Here is a 15,653-nt window from a genome sequence, read left to right as displayed (position 1 = left end):
TGATGACTGATTGTCTCTACTATCTTGCATCTTATCTAGAGGCCTTCACTGTGCAAAACAAGTCTAAAATGCCGCCACACTGCTGCATGTATAAATGATAGTGTGAGAGAGACAGGAACAGAGAATGCATCCCAAAAGAGTTGTGGTTGTATCAGCAATGTTAGGCCTTGGGTAAGAGTCTAACCGAGTTTCACTTTTAAAACTGTGACCTGCAACCCAAGTTAGTTGCTTGTGAGCCCTCTATTTTAGTCTGCAATAGTTGCAATGAGGTAACTAAACACCAAGACTAACCTCACTAAATCCAGTGTCAAATTTCCCCACCGTCTGTCTCACAGACCTAAAAAGAAAATTATCATGTCGGTACATGAGACTGCATTCATTTCATTGTCATCTTCTGTGCTGGCTAGGCTACCAAAACTGAATCAGAATGAAATAATTTGTAGATGAGAACTCATCAGGGAAGGAGAATGCTGTGCAGTGCAAAGAAATCTGGATTATCACTTTTAACTCTAGATTTCCTCATTGGTTTTGATATGTGTCAATATGCTGTTGTCCCTCATGTCACTATTAAAAAAAAAAGATTTTACTTTTGAAACCAAATATCCCTCCAGACAGAAGCTCCACAAACTTTTTCATATACTTCTTGTTTCACCTGCAGTGTTTGGGCAGAGGATTGTTCAATGTAGTATTTAAATAGAAGAAATACTGATCGATTAATTCCTGCTGATTTGGTATAACAGGAATATCTGCTGCAGTGCCATTTGCAAATTCATCATCCACCACCTTTTTTTTCTAAGGAAGCAGAAATTCTTGTGCTTCTTGTTCAAGAATATGATAAATTTAAGTTTGTGGATTCTCATATTACCATTAAACCTTCTTTCTTCTTGAAGGTCTGTAGTAAGTGTATGAAGAAAGTCTATAATGGGATGTACAGTTGGAAGTTTCTTGGATCAAAGTTGGGCTCTGGCAGTGGTCACACAGCCATGTTTAAAAGGATGTACAAGTTTGTAGTTGCCAGGTTGAGCTCATCATATCTGAGAGCTGTCTCCACTGATATGTATTTTGTATGTGCGTGTGAAGAGAGAAAATTTCGCTTAGAGTGAATAAGCCTCTGGGATCATTTTTTCCCAACACTTTTGTGTAATCACCAGAGCATGCCACCTCCTTTAGCTAATATTTGCAGTAACTTTATATGTTAAAACAAGGCTATGCAGTAGCTGTTGGTAGTTTAACCGTGTAGCTGCAAAATTAACCTTTGACCTTTCTTAGCCTAATCAGGAAATTGACTTTAGGAGTTATTCCATAACCCAGGATATGTGGTTAAAGTTAAACATCACTAATAGGAAGTCTAGTAACAGGAAATGTGTGAATGCTAATCCATACAAACATAAACAAACCTTTGGCTTACATACAGTTTTATTGGAATTTTCTTCTTGACTCCCTTTCCTTCAATAAGTCAGAAAAAATTACAAGCAGCTTGTTAAAGTCTTTGAAAAGCTTCAGCTTTTCGTGGCTACAGGTTTATTAGATTTCTACTTAATGAAGATTTAAAACTTGGGTAGGATTTTGTCAAGAATCATCTCTGGGCAGGTACATGCAATTCACCTTCACTGCAGTTCTGATTAATGAGGTTTTTCAACAGAATAACCAGAATTTTCAGACAAAGGATTAATTAGCAGTGTTTCTTTCTGTGTAACTTAAAATTGGGTAATTTGGAAAAAAAGGGTTTACAAAAATATCTATTTCCATAAGCTCATTTTGAAATCTTTTTAGAAACAAAATTGTCAGAATGCCACTGAAATGAATGTAATTCCAGTACAGAAAATTATCCGTGAGAATTTGAAATATTATTATTGTTCTCATCATATTCCTGTTACATTTCATTAGTAAAGTAGGCTAGTGTAACTTGAAGCTAAACACTAGCCAGGTAATCACTGTAGATATAAGTAAAGACCTTACCTTGGAAAACTTTTGAATTTTACTTTGGTCTTCATACTAAATCTACAAAACCTTCACGTTCATATTGAGCTCCACTGAGTTCAATGGGATATTGTGTATGTCCATTGACACAGATCAGCTTCCAGGATTAGAGCCAAAGTAATTTTTCTGGGAGGAGTTTCCTTGAAGTCAAGAGAAGGATCTTAGGGGAGCAGAAAAAAAAGTAGTCTGAAAAAATTTTTTCTCTAAACAGGAAAGAACAAGATAACTGTAAAACAGTAGCCTACAATCTCTGTATTTCCTCTCTTGACCTCTCCAGAATAGGTAAATCAGTGATAATCACAAAAAAACCCCAGGCAAAATATTTATTATGCATATTAAAGCAGGGGGTATGTATGGCATCAGGATAATGTCATAATGATATGTGTTCACTTCATGTGCATTTACAAAATTGGCTAACCCATGAGGCACACAACTCATGGTGTTACTTTGCAGATAATTTTGTTCCTAAGGGAACATTTTCAACAAAGTTCTTAAGATGTATAATTATGTTAACTTCAATAAAAATGTTATTGCATGTAAAATTAATATCAGATGATTATCTAAAATGTCTTTAATGATTAACAGCTGTGAAGTAAACTGTGGAAGAATCATATCAGTCCAGCCCTGTTAAATAAATTTTGGATTAATTCAATTTGCCTTGATATAGTGTCTCCTCTAGAGCTCATAAAAGCTTCTCTTTGGGGCACTGTAAAGTTCCACTCCCCTTTGAGTATTCGGTCTTCTTTCTATTTTCGGAGTCCTGTTTGCAGACTGATGTATTGTAGTCATTCACACCACTGTAGTCCAAAAGCTTTTTGCCCACAATACCCAGGAAAACATGAAAAATTGGTTTAGATCACAGCCTTATTAAACATGTGTTTTACAAAGTGGCAGTGATGAGTGAGGAATATGCAGCCTTTAAGAGTCCTACCACTTAAATGTAATAACGTTAAAAAAAAAAAGAAAAAGTTGCTATGCAAAGATGTGACAGTATTTATGCAAGCAGCTCTTAGGGCCTGATTCTCTCATTACTCCGGTGCTATTGGAATCATTCTTGAAGTCAATAAATTTAAATATACCTCAGGATTTGATCATAAGTTAATGGAATTTAATGAAAAGCTGTGAAGAAGAGGTGGAGTGAGCCTCAGAGTAGTACTAAACCACATTTTATTTTGTTTGCTAGCAAAAATCAGAGTTTTCATTTTTTATGTTACTCTTTGGCAAGGGTTTTCATCAGTTCCCTTGAATAACATTTTTTATATAGTGAATTTCAATCAGGCAATAGATTTAATATTTTAAAATATTGAACCTTGTGACACTAATATTTTTCCACAGGAAAAAGCTCCTTGCTTTTCTTATAAATCTGCCTTTTTTTCCCCCTGTTCAAATATTGGGTTTTGTTTTCTCTTAAAAAACTGCTGACACATTTGAGAAAGAGTCTGTCTTTATGAGGTTTGTTTTGATAGAACAGAAATCACTGTCAATGAGTTAGTGTGAGGCACAATCATCTTTTACTTCAGTGCCTTAAAGATGGCATTCTAATGAGGAATGTCATTTGCCTAATTAAAAGGTTATCTGTAAAATGCAGCTATCCCTTGTACTGTTGGAGTGAACACAGAACTGGTGGGTGTACCTAGTGAACCTGGGTATCCCATACCTCTCCCAAGAAGGAGAGGTCTGGTAATTCACCTGAAGACCAATCCTGAGGCCTTGTAGTTGTAGGTCCTGGAAGAAATGATAAGGAAGCTGTCCTAGGTTCTATACTTCACGCACTTCAACACGTTTATCTTCTGATACATCAAAGGGTGGTGCTGCCATCCAGAGGGACCTTGACACGCTGGAGAAATGGGCTGACGTGGACCTTATAAACTTCAACAAGGAGAAGTGCCAGGCCCTGCACCTGCAGAGGAACAACCCCATGCAGCAATACATGCTGCAGGCTAACAGGCTGGAAAGAAGTTTTGCAGAAAAGAACCTGGGGGTCCTGGTGAATGCCAAGTTGATCATGAGCCAGCAACATGACCTTGCAGCAAAGGCTAAAGGTATCCTGGGCTCTCTCAGGAGAAGCATTGCCAGCAGGTCGAGAGACATGATCCTTCCCACTTCTTAAGCACTGATGAGGCCACTCCTGGAATGCTGTGTCCAGTTCTGGCCTCCCCAGCATGAGAGATATGGGCATACTAGAGAGAGTTCAATGAAGGGACATGAAGGTGATTAAGGGACTTGAGCATGTCTCCTGTGAGGAAGGGCTGATGGAGCTGGGACTGTTTAGCCTAGGGAAGAGAAGGTTCAGAGAGGATCTTATCAATGTAAGTAAATACCTGAAGGGAAGGTGCAAAAAGGACAGAGCCAGCCTCTTTTCAGTGATGCCCAGTAACAAGACAACAAGCAATGGGTACTACCTGAAACACAGGAGGTTCCCTCTGAACACCAGGAAACAGTTTTTCACTGTGAGGGTAACTGACTGTATTGGATTTGTGTGGCAAGATTTTGGTAGCTGGAGGGCTACAGGGGTGGCTTCTGTGAGAAGTTGCTAGAAGCTTTCCCTATATCTGATAGAGCCAATGCCAGCCAGCTCCGAGATGGACTCACCACTGGCCAAGGCCAAACCAATCAGCGATGGTGGTAGCACCTCCATGATAACATATTTAGAATCATAGAATCATAGAATCATTTAGGTTGGAAAAGACCTTTAAGATCATCCAGTCCAACCATTAACCTAGCATTACCAAGTCCACCATTAAACCAATTAAGGGTAGAGTAGTAATTTCATGTTTCTTGTTTTGGTGGCTGGACTATGTAATGAAAGTAAAAACTAAGAATCTTTAAGATTGGAAAGGATCTCTAAGATCATCAGTCCAACCATCAACCCACCACCACCATGTCCACTAAACCATGTCCCCAAATGTCATGTCTACCTGTTTTTTGAACACTTCCAGGGATGGTGACTCCACCACCTCTCTTAATATGCAATCTAGATCTCCCCTGGTGCAGCTTGAGCCCATTTCCTCTTGTCCTATTACTAACTACTTGGGAGAAGAGATCAACACCCGCCTCACTACAACCTCCCTTCAGGTAGTTGTAGAGAGCGATAAGGTCTCCCCTCAGCCTCCTCTTCTCCACACTGAACAACCCCAGTTCCCTCAGCCGCTCCTCATAAGGCCTGTGCTCCAGACCCTTCACCAGCTTCATTGCCCGCCTCTGGACATGCTCCAGCACCTCAATGTCCTTCTTGTATTGAGGGGCCCAAAACTGGACACAGTATTCCAGGTGCAGCCTCACCAGTGCTGAGTACAAGGGGACAATCACTTCCCTGCTCCTGCTGGCCACACCATTCCTGATACAAGTCAGGAAGCTGTTTGCCTTCTTGGCCACCTGGGCACACTGCTGGCTCATGTTCAGCTGGCTGTCAACCAACACCCTCACGTCCTTTTCAGCCAGGCAGCTTTCCAGCCACTCTTCCCCAAGCCTGTAGCGTTGCATGGGGTTGTTGTGACCCAAGTGCAGGACCTGGCACTTGGCCTTGTTAAACCTCATACAGTTGGCCTTGGCCCATCGATCCAGCCTGTCCAGGTCCCTCTGCAGGACCATCCTACCCTCCAGTAGATCGACACTCCCACCCAACTTGGTGTCATCTGCAAACTTACTGAAGGCATACTCAATCCCCTCATCTAGATCATTGATAAAGATGTTAAACAAGACTGGCCCCAAAACAGAGCCCTGGGGAACACCACTTGTGGCTGGTCACCAACTGGACTTAACTCCATTCACCAGAACTCTCTGGGCTTGACCACCCAGCCAGTTTTTTACCCAGTGAAGAGTACGCCTGTCCAAGCCATGAGCCACCATGGGAAGGCAGAAACAAAAAAAACCCAATGGGACACAAACTGCAGCTGGAGCAAGGAGTGAGAACATGTGAGAGGAACGACTCTGCAGACACCAAGGTCAGTGAAGAAGGAGGGCAGGAGGTGCTTCAGGCACTGGAGCAGAGATTCCCCTGCAGCCTGTGGTGAAGCCCATGGTGAGGCAGGCTGTCCCCCTGCAGCCCATGGAGGCCCATGGTGGAGCAGATATCCACCTGCAGCCCGGGGAGGACCCCATGCTCGAACAGGTGGATGTGCCCGAAGGAGGCTGTGACCTCGTGGGAACCCTGCCCTGAGCAGACTCCTGGCAGGACATGTGGACCCATGGAGAGAGAGGAGCCCATGCTGGAGCAGGTTTGCTGGCAGGACTTGTGACCCCATGGGGAACACACGCTGGAGCAGTTTGTGAAGAACAGCAGCCTATGGGAAGGACTCACGTTGGAGAAGTTCATGGAGACCTCTCTCCCATGGGAGGGACCCCACGCTGGAGCAGGGGAAGAGTGTGAGGAGTCCTCCCCCTGAGGAAGACTGCAACACCCATTCTCCATTCCCCTGTGCTGTCTGGGGAGAGGAGGTAGAGAAAATTAAGAGTGCAGTTGAGCCCAGGAAGAAGGGAGGGGTGGGGGGAAGATGTTTTAAGATTTGGCTTTATTTCTCATTACCCTACTCAGTTTTGATTGGTAATAAATTAAACCGATTTTCCCTAGCTCGAGTCTGTTTTGCCCATGACGGTAATTGCCGAGTGATCTTTCTGTGTCCTTATCTCGACCCACAAACTTTTTGTTATATTTTCTCTCCCCTCTCCGGTTCGTGGGCACGTGGCATCCAGCCAGGGTCAACCCACCACACTGAGCACTGGCACAGGTTGCCCAGGGAGCTGGTGGAGTCTCTGTCCTTGAAGATATTCAAAAGCCACCTCATCTTGGTCCTGGGCAACTGGCTGTAGGTAGGTAGCCCTGCTTGAGCAGCCGGGTTGGACTGGATGACCTCCAGAGGTCAGTTCCAACCTCAAGCATTCTGTGGTTCTGAATGTGTGCTGTATTTGTTTTCCAGACTTTCATAGGCAGTGGATCCAGTGACAGATCAAATGTAGGCTATATCAATAGAGAATGTTGTTTCACCAGCCATTTATTGATCATGTGAAATAAAATAGTTGCCCAAGACTTGAGTGGAAATGGAAACCTTAAGAAGAAGAACATGCAATGTGTGGTTGCTGGGTTGCTGGGTTGATGTGTGGCTTTGCATTTAGGGACTAAGAATGTTATTACTTCACATCTGTACAGTGGAATGAATTTGTAGGCTTACCTCACCCCTAAAGGACAGGTATCCTTAAACTGTAAATTTACATCTCAGTTAGCTCCAGATGACACCCTTTCTGGTGTTCTTGGACTTAGATCTGGTACTAGAAGATGCAGTATTGTGTTCACTTGTCCTCCATCTTTAAAGACCATTGGAAGAAGCATGCCCAGTGCTTATATTTTGTGCATAGCATGTCATCCTCTAGAGTCATCAGTCCAGAACAATCCTTTCACAGAAAAAAATCAATCAATTATCTTGTTTAATTGTTAGAGTCTCCAAAGATTTTTATACATCATAAGTCACAAAACTGAAGCCTTGGCTTCTACAAAGGCAAACCAACATTTTTCAAATGTTTACTGTTAATGTGGTTATACTGCATACCTAAATAAACATTGGCTTCTAAACGAATATTTTCACGTCAGGAGTGTCCGATAGCCAGAATCTGTGGCTCAGTCCTCTTTCTATCCTTTATGAACACCTGCTTCCTCAACTGCAAGGGCTGTTTCACATTCACAATGCTCACAGTGGTATCCATTCAGAATTAATGGCAGTTAAGGTCCATTAATTTCAAACTGTTTTTATGATCATACTGGCTACCACATTTAGAAATAGTTTGAGTAAATGCTTATACAAAGGATGTGATTGGTTATTGCACATTTACAGTTTTAGACATACTGAAAGAACTGCAGCAGTTTGTTGTGTCTTTTATAAGGCTAAAAAGCATTATAAATGGATATTTTTATCATAGCAGTATGGTGATAGCCAGCAGTAAATGTGTGTGAAATCCCTCTTAGCAAAACCAATGCAACCCAAAGAACTATCTTTTGATTTTGGGTGCCCTAATGAATTCAGAACTGCTTACATTTAGTTTAAATCTCAACAAAAAGATGGAAGGTGAACTCCCCTGGCCCTGCACTCCCCCCTAGCCAAAAGAAAAAAAAAGGGAAAAACCCAACCAACAAAACCCTGGTCTGCATGGTCTATCTAAGAAAAGAAGTGTTATAGCAAGTTCTGCTCAACATGATTCTCACAACTCAAATCAGTTTGGAGCTCCTTGACCATACTGGCATGGTGGGAGAGACCTGTTAAAAACCAGGACTACCTCAGGAGCTCTGAAAAAGATGGTGGCCCTACCCTATTATCCCTTCCCTATTATCAACCACTCCTTCATGGCTGAGGGTCTACAGAACTTGACAGCTGTTTAAACTATACAGAACCCCCAAAGTTTGAACTGTAAAATATCTTAAAATAAAAATATTTTAAAGCCGGAAATCGGGAGTGGAAACTAAAATTCCCTGCTGGTTTTCATTCTGACTTAGTCTCTGGAATTTCTTTTTTAAGAACTGCCAGTAGCTGAAATTTTGGGGCATGGTATTTAGTCAACCCAAACTATTTTGCCATAACTCACTTCATTTCTGAGCCTTTGTGGCTGAACTCAGAGTCTCTGTGTTTAGCTTGTACATTTTTATGGTTTAATACTTTTTCTTCTCTTCCTGATATAGCTGAGGCATCTCTGTGCTGAGCCATCTCATCCGAAAGAGGCTGACAGCATATGAAGACAGAGAAGTATCCTTTGACGAGAAAATGCAAATCCTAAACAAAACCTTGCAGAACCCCTAATCACTATTTCCATACAATTGAGCAATGATATGGTATTTATTATAGAATGACTTGAAGGTAAGGATGACTCCTTATAGGAAATGCAACAAATAACTTCATATACAGCCCTACCATTTATTCCTGCACCAAAGGCTAATTTTTACCTCATTGCGATTAGTGTCAGAACTCCCTCTGTGTTCAGTGGAACCAAGGTTTGATATTTTTGGTCTAAGGACTGCCTTGTTAGTAGTTTGAGGAGTTGTATAGTATAACAGGAAATATTGTCAAAGGGAGTTTCTAAATTTGGAAGAAGGTGTGATGTTCTGGATCTAATATACAGAGATGCTGAGTAACCCCAGCTCTTGTTACTTTTCATGGTAGTGAATTCAGCACTCTGAAATGAGGGAACTGTCTTTTCACCCTGGTGATGCAAAAGTAGAAGTAGCCAAAATCTCAGAGAGTTTATTTCAGTCCTTTGACTTTACTGTAATAGTTATGGCTACTTCATTAATTAGTGTTTACAATGCCATTGGATTAAGAAAAATGTGTATATATATCTGTGAGCTTGTTTGTTTGATATTTTTATATGCTTCCCTTATTTAGTTCAACTTTTACCATGCCACCTACAGGGAAAAATAATTTAATTTAGCAGAAGCTGTTTTCATTCTGAGCAAACCTTTATTTAAATCTGTGGGGAATGTAATTACATTTAATTATAATGAGTTTGGGTTTTGTAAAAAACTTGTTAGTCAGGTTTGGGTTTTAAAAAAACACATCACTTCACGGTGGGTCTAAAGACTGATATTCTACTACATTAGATCCCATTTATTTCTACTAGTAGAGCTTGGCTAGGAAAATGTAATCAAAAGAAGATTCAGAATTTGGCACTTTTTTATATCTAATAGAACCTGGGATATCCAGATATTCAGTAGTGAATGCCTTAGACACACTTCCTTTTCTGATTTGGATTCCCAAAGGTTGAGGAAAATAATAAAGCAAAATACCTTTTTAATGCTCTGTATTACAAAAGTTGTATAAGAGAGCTAATATGGAGAAAGCCAAACATCCTGTTTTCTGGTGGAAAACAAAGTGAAGTGGAGGACTCACACCTTCTGTGTAGGGTATTTGTGGAGTGCTAGGAGAAGAAGTTAGTCATACCGATTCTAGTAACCTACATGTGTCGTCTCCATTGTCTATTCCAATACAATCTATGATTCTATCGTCAGCAGAAGGTTGCATCGTATGTTCAAAATATCTGAGCCCGTAGTTATGTTTCATTTACCAAGTCAGGCAGAGACTGAGTCATTCAACTTGATAAAATTTAAGGTGTGATCAATCTCAATGTAATGTAGATCAACTAAAATAGGTCAGATGAATCATCTTGAAATGCTTATTTTTCTTCTTTAACTTTAAAAAAAAGCCTTAATTAACTAGCTCAGATATATAGACATCTACACTCTAGGTGATTAAAATGAGGTGAGATGGAGCCTACCCAAAATATTCACAGCTTGGAACAGGCTGATCCCAGGTGGATGAAATAGGCTGTAGTACATTTGGTCTGGTTCAGTCTTAGTCTTTCCAGGTGTGGTGGGTTGACCCTGGCTGGATGCCAAGTGCCCACTAAAGCCACGCTATTACTCCCCTTCTCAACTGGAGAGGCAAGAGAAAATGTAACAAAAAGCTTATGGGTCGAGATAAGGACACAGAGAGATCACTCAGCAATTAGCATCATGGGTAAAACAGACTCAAGTTGGGGAAAATCAGTTTAATTTATTACCAATCAAAACTGAGTAGGGTAATGAGAAATAAAGCCAAATCTTAAAACACCTTCCCCCAACCTCTCCCTTCTTCCTGAGCTCAACTTCACTCCTGATTTTCTCTACCTCCTCCCTCCAAGCAGTGCAGGGGAACAGGGAGTGGGGGTTGCAGTCAGTTCATCACACATTGTCTCTGTCGCTCCTTCATCCTCAGGGGAGGACTCCTCACACTCTTCCCATGCTCCAGCGTGGGGTCCCTCCCATGGGAGACAGTCCTCCATGAACTTCTCAAACATGGATGCTTCCCACAGGCTACAGTTCTTCACAAACTGCTCCAGCGTGGGTCCCCCACGGGGTCACAAGTCCTGTCAGCAAACCTGCTCCAGCCTGGGCTCCTCTCTGTACACAGGTCCACAGGTCCTGCCAGGAGCCTGCTCCAGTGAAGGCTTCCCATGAGGTCACAGCCTCCTTTCGAGCTCTGGCATGGGCTCCTCCCCGGGTGCAGGTGGGTATCTGCTCCACTGTTAACACCCAGGGGTGCAGGGGCACAGCTGCCTCACCAGGGGCTTCACCACGGGCTGCAGGGGAATCTCTGCTCCAGTGCCTGGAGCACCTCCTGCCCTCCTTCTTCACTGACCTTGGTGTCTGCAGAGTTGTTCCTCTCACATGTTCTCACTCCTTGCTCCAGCTGCAGTTTGTGTCTCATTGTTTTTTTTTTTTGTTTCCCCTTCTTAAATATGTTATCACAGAGGTGCTACCACCATCGCTGATTGGCTTGGCCTTGGCCAGCAGCAGGTCCATCTTGGAGCTGGCTGGCATCGGCTCTATCAGACATAGGGAAAGCTTCTAGCAGCTTCTCACAGAAGCCACCCCTGTAGACCCTCTGCTACTGAAACCTTGCCATGCAAACCCAATACACCAGGATATGTGGCTGCGGTATTGGTCTGTACTGAAAAGCTAATTGCTATCTTTAGAAGCTTAATATTTTGGGATAAATTTCTGTCTAAGTACATACGTGCAGGTAAGCAGTGTATTTGTAGTTGGGCTTGTATGTTGGCATAGACCTAGTCAAAGAACTCAGTTCAGTAGAGAGAAACACTATCTCCCTCTAGATTTTGGTTCCCTTCTGACCACCACTGGCCAATGGGTTGACTTTAAAGCTGTGCAGACAGGAAAAGCAGAAAGTGTTTGTTAGAGACTAAGCCCAAGGAAAGAAATATATGGGGCATTGATCTGCCCCAAGTGAAAACATCCCAAGAGGATGTTTGATCTGGGAAGCTTTGGGTTTACTTTTACAGTGTAGGAAAGTAACTCAGAAAGAGTTAGTGTCATACTGGATGGGTGGCAGAAGGGGTACCCACTAATTGTCACTTCTGTTAAAGAAATGCTGCATCTGTTACCATGCCAATTATATAAGGAGCTCTTTCTGTAGGCCAAGTGGCTCTACATTATTAATCCCATTATATAATCCACACATATCTGAAAAAAGTCAAATACTGAGAACATTAATGAAGTTTAGGTGTACACATTTTATTAGGAACAGAAAATATTATAGGAGTCTTTGAGCGTGCTGAAAGGATTATTTTCTTAGGCTTTGTGTTATGCTGGTTCATTCCTTTTGATTTTGAATAATCTTTTTATTTCTTCCCTTGAATTCCAGACCAATTCTTTAACAAATCTGTTATCTTGCACTGTCTCAGGGAAAAGAACTGAAACTTCTCTTACAGTTTTCTAGCTTCTTCTTCTTTATAATTTTATTTTCACTGTTTAACTCAGGATTCACCAATGATTGACTGTGTGTTCAATTTTTTTGATCAAGACCCTTTTTTTAGTCACTTTCTGCAGTTTCCTGAGCTTGTTATTGTTGCCTTGACTATGTATTTTGTAAAGAATTGGATCTCTGGGAATTAAGCTGATTCTTGATTTCATCAGTAGTAAGCCTTCATCAAGTTAGACGACTTAAACTCAGTCTGGCTAGTATTTGTCTTTTAACAAGAGATTAAATGTATACAGTCCCTGAGGTTATGAATGTTCTTTTAATTTGCTTCCAAAGTTGCTACTAAGTTATTTCAATATTTTCAGTGAGCTACTGCTTTCAAGGATCTGGCAGGGGAGATAGATCTTGCTTCTTAGCATTGCTGTAATCAAGCTGTAGCCATTTATCATGTCTCCTGTAGCTTTGTACCAAAAATACACAGTTGGTTCCCCCTTTGCTGTTCCAGTAGTGCCTCATTCAGTTCTCTGGTTCTTCCTGTTAATCTTCTGGTCTGTAGGTGGGGGGAGAGGATTTAGAAAATTATTTATATTGGTATTTAGAAATCTTGTTCCTCTCCTACTTTGATTTGGGGTATAACAGAAGCAGGCAACATGTTTTACATGGGGAAGACGTTAAAACCAAGGTTCCATGACCTAACTGGGTTATCCATAGTTTGAAGTTGTCTAAGAGGAACCAGATTTTTTAAAATTCTTTCAGTGATGGAAGGAGACATTTTATGAGGGAACAGGTGAAAGTCAAGCCAGTGCTTGTGCTAAAAATTGAAAGTTACCTTATCAGTGCTCTTTACTTTCAGAGTAACTGACAAGTCTCCTGAAATATCTAGTTCAAACGTGTTTTTTGCCATTGACTAGCAGGCATTTGTTTCCAAAGCTGGTAGAAGCAGTTTTCATTCTTCATGCCTTCTCAGTGATTGATTTGTTTCTTTCTGTTTTTCTTTCAGAGAACTTAATTGCACTATGTTTTTTCAAAAACACGCACATCAAATGTCACAATATTAGCATAATCATAAAAATGTCAAGCATTCAGTGCATTTGCAATATGTCAGAGCTTACTACAGAACATATTTTTTCATATGATTAAAGTGAGTCTCTGGAACATGCTTTTGAATGGGCAGCTCTTAAAAAGGTGACAAGTGGTTGCTACAAATGATTCCCATTATGGAAAAGAATAGTTTGTCCCTAAAGTAGAATAATGTTGCTCCTTAAAAGCAGTAGATCCTAAAGGAATAGACAGATGTAAAAGCTCATCTAAGAAGAGGAAAGATTACTAATCCTGTGGTTGTATTCTGTGCAAATTCTTGCTGTGTCTGGCTGACCCCATTGATCTCCACTTGCAAGAACCTGGAAACCTGGATCACAAATTTCAGTGCCCGGCATAATCCAGATACTACGATTTGTGTCATGGATAGTATTGTTTTTTAAATATAGGTAGTTGACTAATGCTGTGTATTTAAGATGACTAGATAAGTTAAAAAGTATTGGGTATATATTAATAAATGTACTATTTTTTGTATTGTATCTAAACTTGTATAGACTTTGTTGCGCCACTAACTGCAATAACATTATTTTGGTCAGTAATTTCATGGAAGGATTTGGGACTGTGAATCTCAATGGTAAGGATGTAACTGTGGGAAAAGGGAGTTGCAAGATACAATCTGTAAAGCAACTATTATAAATTTCTGTCCAGAGTCCCTTCATCTTTCTTGGCTGTTACAGAGGGAAATAGCCACAAAATTCAATACATTTACATACTTTAAAATTTGGACATAGGAACCCAATTTGTTGTCAGTGCAGTAATTTGCTTCCCAGCATCCTCTTCTGGATTGTGTCTAGAGCTCTTCACTTGGTTTGTGAAAGCTATCTTCATTAAGCTCATGACTGCAATGGTGAGACTGTTATCTTAAGATTCCTTGACATTGTTTTTTTCCGTGCACCTAAAGACATTTTAGCATAGATACAGCCTGCAGTGTTCTGGTATGACCACAGGAGAGGAAAGCAAGCATGCTGTGAGCAGGGGTGTCCTCCTTCTTACTGCCTCTGAACCTCCTACCGTAGGTTTTGCTGAGGAGTATCCTGCAGTATCACAGGACAGCTCTGTCTTACTGTCTTTGTTCAGATGGGCAGAAGTTTGCCTTTTGCATATTTGCACTTGTGGAAAATGCAATGGAATATAAATAGGTCACACAGCTGGCAAAATGTGCCAAACAGGTAACCTCCCTCTAAATGCATTTATGGAAAGTGATAGCCTTGTAAGCCCCTCCATTTAGGCTAAGGACAGAGTCATTAGTGGCAGCCTTTCCTTTCTGTCCTCCTAATGTGTCCTAGTCCTCTCCCTTTAAGGAACATAAATTAAGTCTCCCTGCCTGGTTCGCTCTTCTGCTTTATGGTACAGCCAAAACAGTGCCAGCTGGTGCTAGTGTGGTGCTAATATGGCACTGGTGGATGCTTCCTGGACATGGACTGCAACAAATGGTTTACTTCAACCTAAGCTGCCAAAGGGCCCTCAGGTGGTAAATACTGCACCAGGTAAGAACTGACAACAAATAGTTGGATCTGCATCCCATGACCTGTTCTGCCCCTAGAGAGTATTTTTATGCTGCTTTTCCCTTCTTTTTCCTACAACTACCTGTCTCAGCCTCACAGCGTGTTTGGTGTTCATTGACAGAAGCCACATGCAGGCGCACGGGCCCCTCCCTGAGCAGAAAGGAGATAATGGCGGCTTCAGTCTGTGAACTGAACGTGAATGCAGCGGAGAGATGTACACATGCACACGTGGATCCGCTGCAGTGAGTGAAGAGGACATTTTGCTCATTCCTTCTCCTTCATCTCTCCTTACATTCTTCTCTGGCCTAGGAAATTTGACTTCCTCTTCTGTGGTTTTTGAACACCTCAACCCTTTCCTAGTCTGCTGGGTATCACTTTGTATTCCCTGAAGTGATGATGGGATTATATCAGAGATATCAAAGGAAATGGCTTTGGCAGCAGTAAGCAGTGATAATAAAACTGTTGCGAGACAGATTTTGTAATCCACCTGCTGTACATCCAGGCCCCAAGGATGGATTTGAATATACATGTGAATATTTCAGAAAACATTCCTCATAACTGCTACAGAAATAACCTCCTTCAAAATCCTAAACACTGAACTGTTTGCAATTGCCTGGGTAATACACACTTTTCCGATCATTAAATTCTGCTCTGTGCTCTGAGACAACAGAGTCATTTTCAACAAGTAAGAACAGGTCCTGCCCTTACCTCAGGGATGTGAGGAGCTAGCAGCAGAGAAGCGGTGCTTTCCTGTGGAGCAGTAAGACCAGTGGAAATAATCAGGATTCAGGTATGGAAAAGCATAAGCAGAAGATAATTTGTATGCATGTGAAAA

The sequence above is a fragment of the Pelecanus crispus genome, chromosome 2 (assembly GCF_030463565.1).
Source record: "Pelecanus crispus isolate bPelCri1 chromosome 2, bPelCri1.pri, whole genome shotgun sequence".
Classification (NCBI taxonomy): domain Eukaryota; kingdom Metazoa; phylum Chordata; class Aves; order Pelecaniformes; family Pelecanidae; genus Pelecanus; species Pelecanus crispus.
This window is presented reverse-complemented; position numbering follows the sequence as displayed.